The 14300-nt window shown below is 33.4% G+C and overlaps 1 protein-coding gene across 1 annotated transcript in view; it reads right to left on the bottom strand.

The window, feature by feature from the left end:
* HnRNP-K (Heterogeneous nuclear ribonucleoprotein K) overlaps positions 1-14300 on the bottom strand; it is a 174262-nt gene that overhangs the window by 118767 nt on the left and 41195 nt on the right. Inside the window, exon 2 of the mRNA XM_088228782.1 lies at positions 13370-13445. The gene's annotated coding sequence lies outside the window, so the exon portion shown is untranslated. The remainder of the gene's footprint in view (positions 1-13369; positions 13446-14300) is intronic.

Genomic DNA, 14300 nt, shown 5'->3' with positions numbered 1-14300 from the left:
AAATGCAAAAAAGAAATCACTTATTCAAAAAACTAAAGTATTTAACTTAGCACAGTAACATTATATTTAAGCATAGAATTAAGAATAGTCCAGAAACCGCATACGTGCATCAAACTGAAAGCGACTAAACTACTCATAAATTAGTAGATTTACGTTTTGTCCATTAGTTCCTTAGCAGACGTCGCTCAGTACGCAACTCCCGATTTGAATTTAACTATGCCGTGTTGTGTAGTTATAAAGTGTAGAAATACTGCTGGGATCAAAAAGAAACAGGATGGGATCACATTTCACGTGTAAGTAGCAAATTCACAAATCATATTACTTGAGAATTTAATTATTTTGCCATCTGTCAGATTGCCAAAGAAAACAAAATTGTCATTTTATTGGTGTTGCCAGAGTAGTCAAATTGTTTACGCTACTTTGCTCATCTAATGAAGGCACTTACGAAAATTGTACCTCTCGGATTAAACAACGTCGTGGTGGACATTTGACCGACATTATCTTCAAAAAATAATGGCATTAAATATTATTTAACACGACATAAAAATATCCGCCTCATGTAAAATAAAATTTGTTTTATTTTTTAAGTTCAAAGTTCAATCAATGTTTCCGCGTGTACAATAAAATTTTAGAGAAATTAACAAATTACGTTTTTAAAAATATAATTATCAAACATTTGTGTTATGATAATATTGTTCGCGATCTGGTAACATTACGCGGCAACTTCACGCATGTGCGCGGCGAAAGTGAGGCAAAGTGGGAGGCGATCGACGATTTTTTAAACATAGTCAGATGTATTCAAATATGATTCTACGCTCCTGAAATATTCTTAATTCTATGTATTTTAGTTTAAAAATGGTACCACAACTTTGACTAAGGCAATTTCGGCTAAAACTTACGCATTATTCAGATTTTCGTAAATGTGGAATAAATACACAAAAAACTGTCTCTGACAAGTTTCAAAAACCTCGCATTTTCGGCGAAATGCGTTTGGATTATGTTCGTTTGAAAAATGGGCGACGTAATGACGAGGAAAATCTCCAATACGGTCGAACAACTGGGGGACCAAGGACAGAGAAGCCACTTTCTACAAACTGCTGAATAAATATTTGATGGATTGGCGAGCTCCCAAATTTCGTCGTGTGCCCGAACCGCCCGCCATTACGAATGAATGGGACACGTACCAAACAAAATAAGAATTGTTCCATCGTTTATTATTACGTACTCGGAGCATGTAGAAAAAGATATATTCTTTATTGGCGAATGTAAAAACAAAGAGGAAGAAAAAGAAAATAAAATGCTCTTGCACTGAATTAGAAAGAAATGTATCGACATTCGAATAGTTTTAATTTTGCAAGGTTCTTCAGCTAGGGTTTTCTAGGACAGCGGTGCCTGCATCTTAACGGCCGTAGTGAACGATGATGCGGTGGACAGCCGTCGTAACGTCGACTTAGAGAGTGGTTTCCTAGGGAAACGGTGTTAAATGGTGTTGATAACACCGTTTTCACCAGCTCCGTGGTTCGGAGATCAATTAATCATTCCGAAGGAACTTTTAAAGAAATTATTAAGGCTGTAGTCTATTAAAATTAGGAAATCATGCGATTTTGTCATTTTAAAACTATATTTTTTCAAAATCACTCAATTAAAAAAAAAAATGGGGAAACATGCACTACATAAAAACAATTATTTTTAATCCTGTAAATGCCTAGACTTCCATATTTCCTTCTCAAAAATCTTTTCCAACCCTGTTGTAATTTGTTAATTTTTAAGATGTTTCTGTTAAAACAATAAGTTTTCCACCGGCAGATTACGCCTTTTAAAATTTAGATTAAACTTTGGTGTATCGATTCTCATTTAAAGACAAAATAAAGTAAAAATTATAAGATAATAATTTGAACATTAGAAAGGCCGCGGCTTAATCTGATTGTTTTCGTTTTTAAAAGAAATACAAGCATTTTAAATTAGAATTTTATTTTTCTTTAATTCTATGTGATATTATGCCTTCGATAATCATAAAAAAAAAACAAATTAGTAAAATATTTTAGTTGAAACCTATTTTTATGGAACTATATATTTTTTTTAATTTATGAGAATTTCGGTTGAAAATATTTAATTCCTTGAGTATCTTTTGAATATTTTTTTTATGTTAATTGCGGTCATTATTCGACCAGTAGTGGACGTTGAATCTGCGCTTTGCATTTTAATACGGTTTTCTAAAGCCTTTATTGATCGAAACTCATATGTTTTATTTTTCTTACGACACGAAGTACACAAGCTTTAAGATCGTGTTGTTTTTTCTAGTGAATCGTGTGTTTAAATTCGTAGAATAATTATAAAAAACTAATTTGACGTTAACCAAACCAACAAATCAAGACGTAATTTTCGTTGTACACAGATCCGATACAAATCTATTAAATTTCATAATCTATAGACAAGGTCTAAGTTCAAGGCGCACAGAAGGAATACGTTAATATGTTTTGACGCTGCTCGGTGAAGTTTCGATAATAATTGGCGCCTCGATATTCAAGAATAAAATATACTCTAGAATATCCACCAGTCTAAACTCTAAACTCAACAGGACAGTGTTACAAATCACAACACACTACTGCATTTCTTCCTTGAACGTAGACCCCGACTTTACCTTGTTTAATTTGTTTACGAAATAAGTACAAGGATTGTCTTGCCACGTTTAATAAATTTTAAACAGTTTGAAAAAGTTAATTTACGCATTTAGAATTTAAATTTAGAAGATTGTATTACCCAGTTGAGATATAGGGGTGAAATATTCTGTTTCTGAATAAATTACGCAGAAATAATATGTTCTAAATTGGTTTTTAAAATTCGGTCCATTGTTTTGCATCCATTCTCACTATTTTACTAATGAAGCTTGGTAAATGTAAAAGTTTTCTCAATAATAAATCATAATTGCAATTCCATATTTATATATACCTTATGTAATGGCCATCGGTTCGAATTCGTCCCGGCAGTGACATCTGTTGAGAAAATATGAAGTCAACCGAAAAGGACAACGTATTTGATTAGTTAATCAAATACGTAGTTTTAATGGGCGTCGATAGATGGCTCGCCTGGTCTTCCGTGACTGCACACGGGCGGATATACAAAAAAAAAATATGTGTTGCAAATTTCGCCATATTGGGCACGCCTCTGAGTTTGTAATCTCCTTTCTTCGAAATAATCGCGAAGGAGTAAAAATTCAAATTCAATTCAAAAGAAGAGTCAACAGTTAATCCATCCCTGTTCGGGCGCCAGTGACCAGGAAGACGAATTGGATGCAGACCAGGACTTCGGGATTGCCCAGGTCAGTTGTATTCAGTTTTCTTTGACGGATTACCTGTCGGTTGGGTTCGAACTGTTGGCCATTGTTATATAAATTAGCTTTGATTGTTATTTGCGAATCGAAGCTGCAAAGAAGAAATATGTGTATAGCTTGTGATTGACAGAACATTATACATAAAATGGTCCTTCGAGCCGGATATAAATAGTCCTAATCGAGTTACTGGATTATTCCAGTAAATTTATTTATTGTTCTATCGAATTTAATACAAATTAAGTTTATTAACTTCAACTCCAGAATAAATAAATTCTGCAAAAAAATCATATCAATTATCGCTTTCTAAATTTATTTCTTACCGTACCGTGTGACATTAAGTTATTTTTATACATATTTAATTAATGAAATTAAATACCTACCGCACGTCTGTGGAACACTTATTTAGCCTACGTTTTACAAATACGTTTTACATATATTAAACATGTCGGAAATAAATGCAAGAAAATTAAAAATTCTCATAGGGAAACGAGAGGTATTTTTTGAACGTATAAATGCAATTTATAAATTATCGTTAAATATTAGTTCGTTAAACGATTCCAGAACAAATGAGAATTTCCTAGCGGAGTCGGAAACAGTCGACGAATTGAATAAAAAGTACGAGGAGGTGATCGACCTTATTAATCAGATAAATTTGGAAATTAATCCCGAAAACTCGCTTGATTTTCAATCACTGGGAGTAGTTCAGGATATGCATTCGAGAATTACCAGGGCTAGAAATAAAATAAACAAAATGAATATAACTACTTCTAGAGAAAAATGTAATATAAATTTGCCGGTTTTAAAAATCCCATATTTTGATGGTAAACAAGAAAATTGGTCTATTTTCTACGAATCTTTTAAATCCAATGTTCATCTTAATACCAATTTATCGAATTCGCAAAGAGTGCAATATTTAATTTCAAATTTGACGCATAGCGCGTTGAATATAATTTCCGGCGTTATTCCCACGGGAGAAAACTACCAAATTCTTTGGGATAGTTTAGTTCAAAAATACCAGGATTCAAGGTCACTGGGAATTTTTTATTTGAAAACCATTCTCGACATAAAGCAAGTAAATAATACTGCCGCAAACTTAAATACCTTTTGTGAAAATTATACTTCTAGCGTCGCCGCTTTAAAATTATTAAAGATAAATGATTTGGCGGATTTTATATTTTTACATTGCGCGTTAAGAAAAATTGATGTTCAAACAGCGCAACAATTCGAAATGCAAATGCGGGATAAGGAATTGCCCACTTTCCAAGAATTCACAGATTTTTTAAAAGGCCAAGTAAAAATATTGGAAAGGACAACAAATGTTTCCGCTTCCTCTTCTTCTTCTTCCCGGGCTGCTATTAATGCGGAGCCGAATGGGCCCAGTAATAAGAAAACCTATAAGGCTTTCATATCTACTGTGGAAAAGAAATGCTTATTATGTAACAAAGACAATCATACTAATCTTTATGATTGTTTCACATTTAAAAATATGCCTGTTAAGGGTCGTTTTGATTTTATAAAATTAAAACATGGTTGTGTTAATTGCTTGAGTTACGCCCACACCAGTGCAGGGTGTAAATCTCAACATACGTGTAAAAAGTGTCAAAAGAAACACCATTCATTATTACACTTTGAATTTTCTTCTAATAATTGTATTACGAACAGTAGTAATGGGCAACATGCCTCAAATTCTAATAATGGGGAACATGCATCAAATGCGTTTATTGATTCTGAAAAGGAAGGTGGCAAAAATAACTCATTTTCTCGGAATACTCGTGTTGAATCTACTAGTACATCGCCTTTAACATTCATAACATCGCGATCAAATACACTGTCTTCTTCACCTGGCCACGCTATTTTACTGTCTACCGCGCAAGTTTTTGCGTATAAAAATAACAATAATAACAAAATAGTAGTGCGTTGTCTAATTGATAACGCGTCGCAAAACAATTTGATAACAGTCGATTGCTGTAAATCTTTAAATTTAAATATAATTCCACTAAATAACTCCTTCTTGAAAGGTGTGGGAGAGACATCACGACAAATACATGGGTATGTTTATTTTAACATTGAATCACGCATGGTTCCAAAAAATAAATATAAAATTCACGCATTAGTAGTCGACTGCATAACAGATAAGTTGCCTTCACATTTTATTGAAAAATGTGATTTGAATTATCTCGCTAATATCCCCCTCGCCGACCTAACATGGAACATACCTGGGAACGTGGACATTATTCTAGGTGCGACTATTTTTCCCTATATTTATTTTGGAGAAAAAATAGAATCTGGTTCAGATGCCCCGCCTGCCTTGTCTACAGCTCTCGGATATGTCTTACTTGGGAAAGTTCCTTACCATTCCGATTTTCAACCTAATTCTTTTTCCGCTTTAGCCCTTCAGGGGTTAGAAAAATGTTTACAAAAATTTTGGGAATGTGAAGAAATGCCCGTTAAACGGTTCTTAAGCCCCGATGAAACTAAATGCGAAACCACATATGCTGCTACAGTTTTACGCAGTGTTAATGGGAGGTATTCGATATCTTTGCCTTTTTGTAAAAATCCAGATGAATTAGGTCACTCTTACACGGTCGCTCTCCGTCGATTCTTCACTCTTGAACGAAAGTTCAAGTATGCCCCCACCCTTCGGGATGATTATCATGAAATTATTAAAGACTATTTAAGAAACGGCTATTTAGAAGAAATTCCGTCTACGTCAGATATAGAATGTGGGTATTTTATACCTCACCACGCTGTAATTCGTAAAGATAAAATTACTACTAAGGTACGAATTGTTTTAGACGCAAGTGCTAAAACACACTCTGGGTTGTCACTGAATGACATCCTATCTACCGGCCCTAATTTACAGGCCGATTTGTTTACATTATTATTAAATTTCCGCTTACTGCCTGTCGCTATTACAGCTGACATTAGACAAATGTATTTACAAATTGGTGTGATTGAAAATCACAGAAAATACCAAAAAATCATATATAGATTTGATCCTAACGAAAAGGTTAGATCTTTTCAATTTACCCGCGTTCCGTTTGGACTCAAGTCCAGTCCGTATCTTGCAATGCGCACCATACGACAATTAGCTTTAGACGAAAGAAATAACTTTCCTGCGGCTGCTAAATTGGCCGAATCAGAATTGTATATGGATGACTTGGTCACCTCTGTTATGAACAATTCCGAAGCAATTGAGCTAGCAAATCAATCAATTAACCTTTTTAAGTCTGGTGGATTCGATTTGGTCAAATGGGCCAGCAATTCATCAGAATTACTCTCAAGTTTACCTTCAGCTTATTGTACACCTGTCAATTTTACAGATGATGATAATTTAAAAATTCTTGGCTTGGAGTGGCATCCAACACAAGATATTTTTTGTTTTACTACATCCCCTTGTGCAGAAAAATGCACAAAACGAATTATATTATCTACCGTTGCCAGATTGTTTGATGTACTTGGCTTAGTTTCTCCAGTGATATTATACGCAAAAATACTTATAAAAGAACTTTGGAATGCTAATCTAGGATGGGACGATACTCCACCTGAACAAATAGTAAAAAAGTACTTTAATTTAAAAAATGAATTACCTTTATTGAAGGAATTACGATTGCCAAGACATTTGAATATTACACCTAATTGCACAGCTAACTTGGTCGCCTTTTGCGACGCAAGTATGAAAGCGTATGGATGTGCAGTATATTTACACGTAACTGATTTAACGGGAAATATTTCAATGCGATTGATTTGCTCTAAATCTAAGGTTTCCCCAGTCAAAGTGGTGTCATTAGCACGTTTAGAATTATGCGCCGCAGTTCTTTTATCGAAAATTGTTCGCAATGTTTATGAAACATATACTCCGCGTTACCTGATTTCCAAAATATATGCATTTTCTGACTCCACGATAGCTTTATCATGGATTCATTCATCTCCGCATCGCTGGTCGGTATTTGTGGCTAACAGAGTGGCTATAATACAGTCTAATTTAGATTCGAAATGTTTTTATCACATTTCTGGTGTTGAAAATCCTAGTGATTGTCTATCTCGAGGCATTTTGCCATCTCAATTATTGATGCATACTCTTTGGTGGTATGGACCATCGTGGATGTGCGCACCCCCTCAGTCATGGATGATTAGGCCATTTGCTGCTTCTGCTTACGAGGAAACGCCAGAATTTAATTCTAAAACATTGATCACCACCGTAATTAAAGAATCTTTTATATTACTGTCTTTAGCAAATAGGGTTTCCGACTGGAATAAATTATTACGTATTATTGTATATATTCTGCGTTTTGCAAAGCGGTTACCATGTTCCGAAAAAATCAATTCTTCTGATTTAAATTTCGCTGAACATTTTCTGATATGTGAAGTGCAAAAAGAAGGTTTTAGGAAGGAAATTGATTTATTAAACAAGGGTCTTGTAATTTCTAACATTAAACATTTAAATCCCTTTATGGATGAGAAGGGAATCATTCGCATTGGAGGTCGATTGTCCAACTCCAATTTGCCGTTCGAAACTCAACATCCGGCTTTGCTACCAAAGAAAGGTCACATTATAAACCTTTTAATTGACCATTATCATCGCACCAATTGTCATACAGGCCCAAATTTATTGAACTCCTTAATAAAACAAAGATATTGGATTCTTTCTTCACGAAATATTATCAGAAAACGCACCAAATCGTGTATATTTTGTTTTCGCGTCAAGCCTACCTACGTATGGCCAAAAATGGCAGACTTACCAACGTACAGAGTCCAAGAAGCAAAGGCCTTTGTTCATACGGGTGTAGATTATGCTGGGCCAATCAACATTACTCTGACTCGTAAACGCGGTCAGCGTTCTCAAAAGGCTTACCTTTGCATCTTTGTTTGTTTGACAACAAAAGCGGTGCACATTGAGCTTGCTTCAGATTTATCTAGCGACACGTTTTTAGCGGCTCTAAAAAGATTTTTGTCTCGCAGAGGCCCAGTGTCTAACATGTATTCCGATAACGGAACCAATTTTATAGGTGCCAAGACACAATTAAATGAAATTTATAATTTAACCGCATCTTCAGACTTTCAAGCTACTATCAGCAATGAACTCAATAACCGTCGCATATTATGGAAATTCATTCCCCCTTATAGTCCTCATTTTGGAGGAATTTGGGAATCATGCGTTAAAAGTTTTAAGACACATTTATATCGAGTGGTAGGCGGTCAGTTATTAACTTATGAAGAACTCCTAACAGTATTAACTCAGATTGAAGCATTGCTTAATTCACGACCTCTTTGTTTATTATCCGAGGATCCGTATCCTGAGGTGCTGACTCCTGCTCATTTCTTGATGTCGTCTCCTCTTCAATATCTTCCCGCGCCCGATGTGCTTAAAAATCGTCTTAGTCTCGTAAATCGTAAACATTTATTAGATAGTTTAGTACAATCTTATTGGAAAAAATGGAGAATAGAATATCTCCATACTTTGCAAATGAGACAAAAGTGGTGTACCCCCGAAAACCCAGTGCAAATAGGCACGGTAGTTTTAATAAGGGAAGATGATGTTCCACCACTTCGTTGGCCTCTTGGGAGGATTGAAAAGGTGTATCCGGGGACTGATGGAACTATTAGAGTTGCATTAGTCAAAACACAATCCGCAAGAATCAAACGGCCAGTTGTCAAACTGTGCCCTATTCCAACTCAGTAACATAAGATTTATTTAGGCATCTTAGTTATAATTTACCTTTATTATTTTTTAATTAAGCTTGTTATTGAAAATACTGTTAAGTAAAGAGATACTTTAAAGAATAGCATACGCTTTTCTTTGAGTTTAGGCTAGTTCATTTGATTATTATTTTTTTGTTTTCTCTCGATTGTTTCCGATTTTCTGGGACAATTCCGCTTGTTTCAATATGTCACATATTTAGTATCATTGCATTAATGATCAATATTATTATGAATACAGTTCTAAATGCTTCGGTTATATTGCAATTATATGCGGTTTGTTCATGCTCCGCCATAGTTTATGTAAATACCGTTAAATAAAACAATCATTAAGTTATTCAATTTTCTTGTTGAAAGTTTCGTCTGCAAACTTTCAAGGCGGGCAGTATGTAATGGCCATCGGTTCGAATTCGTCCCGGCAGTGACATCTGTTGAGAAAATATGAAGTCAACCGAAAAGGACAACGTATTTGATTAGTTAATCAAATACGTAGTTTTAATGGGCGTCGATAGATGGCTCGCCTGGTCTTCCGTGACTGCACACGGGCGGATATACAAAAAAAAAATATGTGTTGCAAATTTCGCCATATTGGGCACGCCTCTGAGTTTGTAATCTCCTTTCTTCGAAATAATCGCGAAGGAGTAAAAATTCAAATTCAATTCAAAAGAAGAGTCAACAGTTAATCCATCCCTGTTCGGGCGCCAGTGACCAGGAAGACGAATTGGATGCAGACCAGGACTTCGGGATTGCCCAGGTCAGTTGTATTCAGTTTTCTTTGACGGATTACCTGTCGGTTGGGTTCGAACTGTTGGCCATTGTTATATAAATTAGCTTTGATTGTTATTTGCGAATCGAAGCTGCAAAAGAAGAAATATGTGTATAGCTTGTGATTGACAGAACATTATACACCTACGGTTTATTTTTTTATTTAAATTAAGACTCCCAATAATTTAAGGTAAGGTGACCGTGATGACAGAGTTATAAATACATTGAATTTTAAGTAGATGTAATGATGAATAGATAAATAAATTATCGTGTAATAAGATAAATAAACCGCGTTTATACTGTGTAAATAGGTGTAAAACCAGACATATTTATGTTTTAAACGTGTGTACATATAATTGTTGTTTTTCTTTTTTTTTTAAAACACAGACAGAACGTCAATTTTTTTTTAAATAGATAAAAACAATAATACAAAATATAAAACTTTCAATTTTATTTATATGTTTTAATATTATGTTCAATTATTCAATTTTTTTAATGGCGGGATTTAAAATGGCAAAATCGGATACTTTTACTAAGAGAAATTTTTATTTAGATAACTAAATTGAAATAAAATACACAACCGCAGGTTATGTAATTTTCCGATCATATTTTTGTCTTGTCCTAATTTCTATTACACTTGCCGCACATATCGTGAACATACAATGAAAACTGTCCAAATCACAATTTCTATTTGTTGGGAGATCAAGATTTAAGTTTTTACGTAGTCATAAACTAATAGTTTTGCTATTTATTATCATTTTTAATATAAGTTTCTTTTGCTTTAGATAGACAAACTATAAGCAATGTACTGTATTACTATGGAAGTGTTTTTGATCTTGTCAACTTGATCAATATACAAATTATAAAATTTATAATAAAATAAAGTTTATATTTGAAGCGCTAACTTTGTGGTTATTCATTATAATAAAATTTATATTTGAAGCACCAGCTTTGTGGATATATATTCATTAGAATAAAATAAATATGAAACATTTTGTTTTTTACCACTAATTTTGTATACCTATTATATTTTTAAAAGTGATTAAAAACAAAGTTGTTTTATATTTATTTTATGATCAATAAACAATTATCAACTTAGTAAAACAAACTTTGAGATATAGGTGGACTTGGTTTTTTTATCAATAAAATATTACATCCAGCTCTAAAACTTGGTGAGAAAATCTCCAACTCGTAAAAATTTGACTTGGTCAGTTTTCCTTGAATGCTCACACGATATGAAGGGGTTAAATACAAAACCGCATCTGTCCGTGATCACTGTATTTCGGAAGACCAACAAAACCAGCAGCAAATATATATTTTTTTTAGTTCAATGTGCAACTTGTGCGTGGTATAACAGGTAGCGAAAAGACTATTCATTTCATGAATGTGCATATTTAACTTAAAAGATGTTGTTGATCTTCCCATAAATAGTGATCATGCACAGTGGTGGTTTTGCATTTAACCCCCTCATATATTATAGTAGTGATGAAACGGATAGTGGTTTGGTCGGATATTCGGCGAGCCCCTAAGCCGGATAGACGGATATCTGGTCCATCTCTCTTTTTTTTTTTACGCAAAAATGTTTTTTATTTACGTTTTAAATTCATTTTCTAGAGTGTATATTGAACACTGACGAACTTTTTTATGCAAATAAAAAACTTTTTTTAAATAATGAGAGTTACATCCTTTTGTGGTTTATATCAATAAATCAATTTAGTGGCGTTGATTTCGTGTAATTTTCGCAGTTTAATGAATATTAGGTATCCCACGGATATTAAGCTACTAGTTGGTATCCGGCTGGATAGTAAAATTATTTTTATCTCTAATGCATAGGGTTGGATAGGGAGAAAAGTGTCGCGAGTAAGAAGTGCAACCTGGGGTGGTATTCTGAACGCAAAAGCGCGCGTAGAAAAAGCATTTTTAACCCGTATTTACGCATTAAATACACACTAACAGAGCGATCTCTTCCGTTCAATCCACGCGCAATTTCGTTCAGAATACCAGCCCTGAGCTGTCATTATAAATAATAAATCCCAACTCAAGCAAAAAATGCTCGCTTGAACATGTTTTTTATATGACTTTTGACAATTACCAAGACGGTATGCTTGAATTTTGTCTGTTTTTATCTACCGAGCGATTACAAAGACAGATATTTTAACATCTAGATACGTACGCCCAGGAAGATAGTAAAACAGATGGAAAAAATATCATAATTAAATTATTTTATGAAGTGCTAATCGATTTCTTCACGAAAAATGGCAATATTTTTTTTCTCGGGAAGCCAATTAATTATTTTAAATTTAAGAAATATGTTGCAATAATGAAACTAAACGTTGGTAAACTTATAATTTTTCAAAAAAATATTCGATCCAAAGTAAAACATTGTGCTTTTCTCCCCATTATTCCGTTATCAATTCGGCAATTCACCCCTATTTTCACAACATTCAATTAAGGTTATTTCAGCGATTTGCATTCTCTTCAGATTACATTGTTATAGAAGAAAGTTTTAAAGATAAAAATTTAATTGTTGTAGTGAACATGATGTGCCTTAAAAAGGAGACAGGAATCATTATATTATTCAGATATGGCATCCATGTATTCCGTGGTCCCGGACAACAAACACGATATACCATAATGACGATAAACCTTAATTAAAAGTTACACCAGCAGCTATAATAATATTCCACCTTCGCTGGGATGAGGAAACGCTCCTATGTATGTTTGGCGGTATTTAAGGTTATGTTACGCACACAGATCTAATTAACATTTGGGTTCGGGTCCTCTCACATTCCCGCTACCCGCTACCCGCTACCCGCTACAAGCTACAATGCTCATTATTTATTATTATCCAACAGAAGCGGAAGTATCAATTACACTTATTTTATACTAGAAACCACGAAACTAATTTTATAAATTTGAAAACAAGCAAAATCATTATTTATCTTTTTCCGTCCAAATATATCACAATTGGAAAAAAAATCATAGTTTGTATTTTAATACAGTTCAAAAGCGAATTTTTTAAAAGATTTATTTACGAAAAAACTCTAAATTATATATTTTTTGGAAATGTAGAAATGAGATTAATAAGAATTACGTCTGAAATAAGCTTATAAACCCAACGTTAAGAAAACAAACATAGAAAGCATATGGTATACAAATAAAAAAGTAAGCATTATATTTTTGTCAAAATTGATTTCGAAATTATTCGATTGATGTTATTTTTTGACAATTCTTGATGGGATTCCATTGTTATCATATAAAGGGTGAAAGCTTAAATTAGTCAAATAGACAAGTGGAAATGTACCAAGCATTTTTAATTTATAACTTATACATAAGTTATTACATAAGAATTAAAAATACGATAGGATTTTTTTTTCAGTAAAAAAAAAACCAATAAAACCCCAAAATTATTTCAGCGGTGTTTTAAATAAAGTCCGAGGTTTATAAGTTTTTTGGCACTCTTTTAAATATAAGAGTTTAAAATCATTCCAATATCATAATTTCGAAAATATTTTTTTGTTTGTTTTACAATAAAAAATTATACATTGACAAGTAATACATTAAAAAACTTACATAATGAAAGTCTTCAATCTGATAATTAAAACGGGTAGATTTCAGCGATGAATGCAGTGCTGGCGAAGAGTTGGCTCTAAAACGAAGAAAAAGGTATTTATTAGTTACAATGCAAGAAAGCTTATTTACCTATATGATAATTTACCAAGATAATTTTTACCTCGTTTTATTTTTTATTACATTGTGATGTGAAGTCGATACAGAGGATTTACAATAGGGTGGCTTGGATTAGTGTATTTGCATATAAATACTTTTCAAATAATCAAAAGTCAATTAAAATTTGGTATATTACAATTGATTAATCGATACATATATTGATAAATTACAAGAATACATATAATGCAATATTATCAAGTCGATAATAAAGACATTCGAAGTTTCTATTATATTTTTTTATGTAAAAAGAACATTTATTACATTTTCCAGAGATATTTTTGCATAAAGGAAGCAGAACGCAGAAGCCCGGTTAACTTAACATTTTGAATTAGGAATAATGTTATTCCAAAGGGAATTTAAATTCAGAAATGTAAAATGAATCAAGTTAAACGTTGTCTATTGAAATTGAAATTGAAATTTAGAATACCAAGAGTGAATTAAGTAAAGCGTTGCATATGTCGAGGTTGAATTTGGAATACGGCGATATAATGGGAGTAATGATCTGTCGTGGAAATTTGGATTTGGAAGGCAGGAAATGAGTTCTTCGGAAGCGTCCTCACGCGAAGAGTTGCAGAACGGAAGTGGAAGCAAAGGAGCGTCCGGCTCGTGACCAACTGACCGTTACCATCAAAGTCCATCTCCTTTATCAGGAAACTCGGGGGAGTTGGGTGAAGGTGTTTCTAATCACCGGGTGATCAAAAACCAAAGAAAAGATAGAGGTTTAAAAAAACTTTTTGACAATTCAATAAAATGTTTGCATACTTTATTGTCCGCC

Source organism: Micrasema longulum, unplaced genomic scaffold, assembly GCF_059751315.1.
Source record: "Micrasema longulum isolate JH-2025_06_02 unplaced genomic scaffold, ASM5975131v1 h1tg000607l, whole genome shotgun sequence".
Classification (NCBI taxonomy): domain Eukaryota; kingdom Metazoa; phylum Arthropoda; class Insecta; order Trichoptera; family Brachycentridae; genus Micrasema; species Micrasema longulum.
This window is presented reverse-complemented; position numbering and strand designations above follow the sequence as displayed.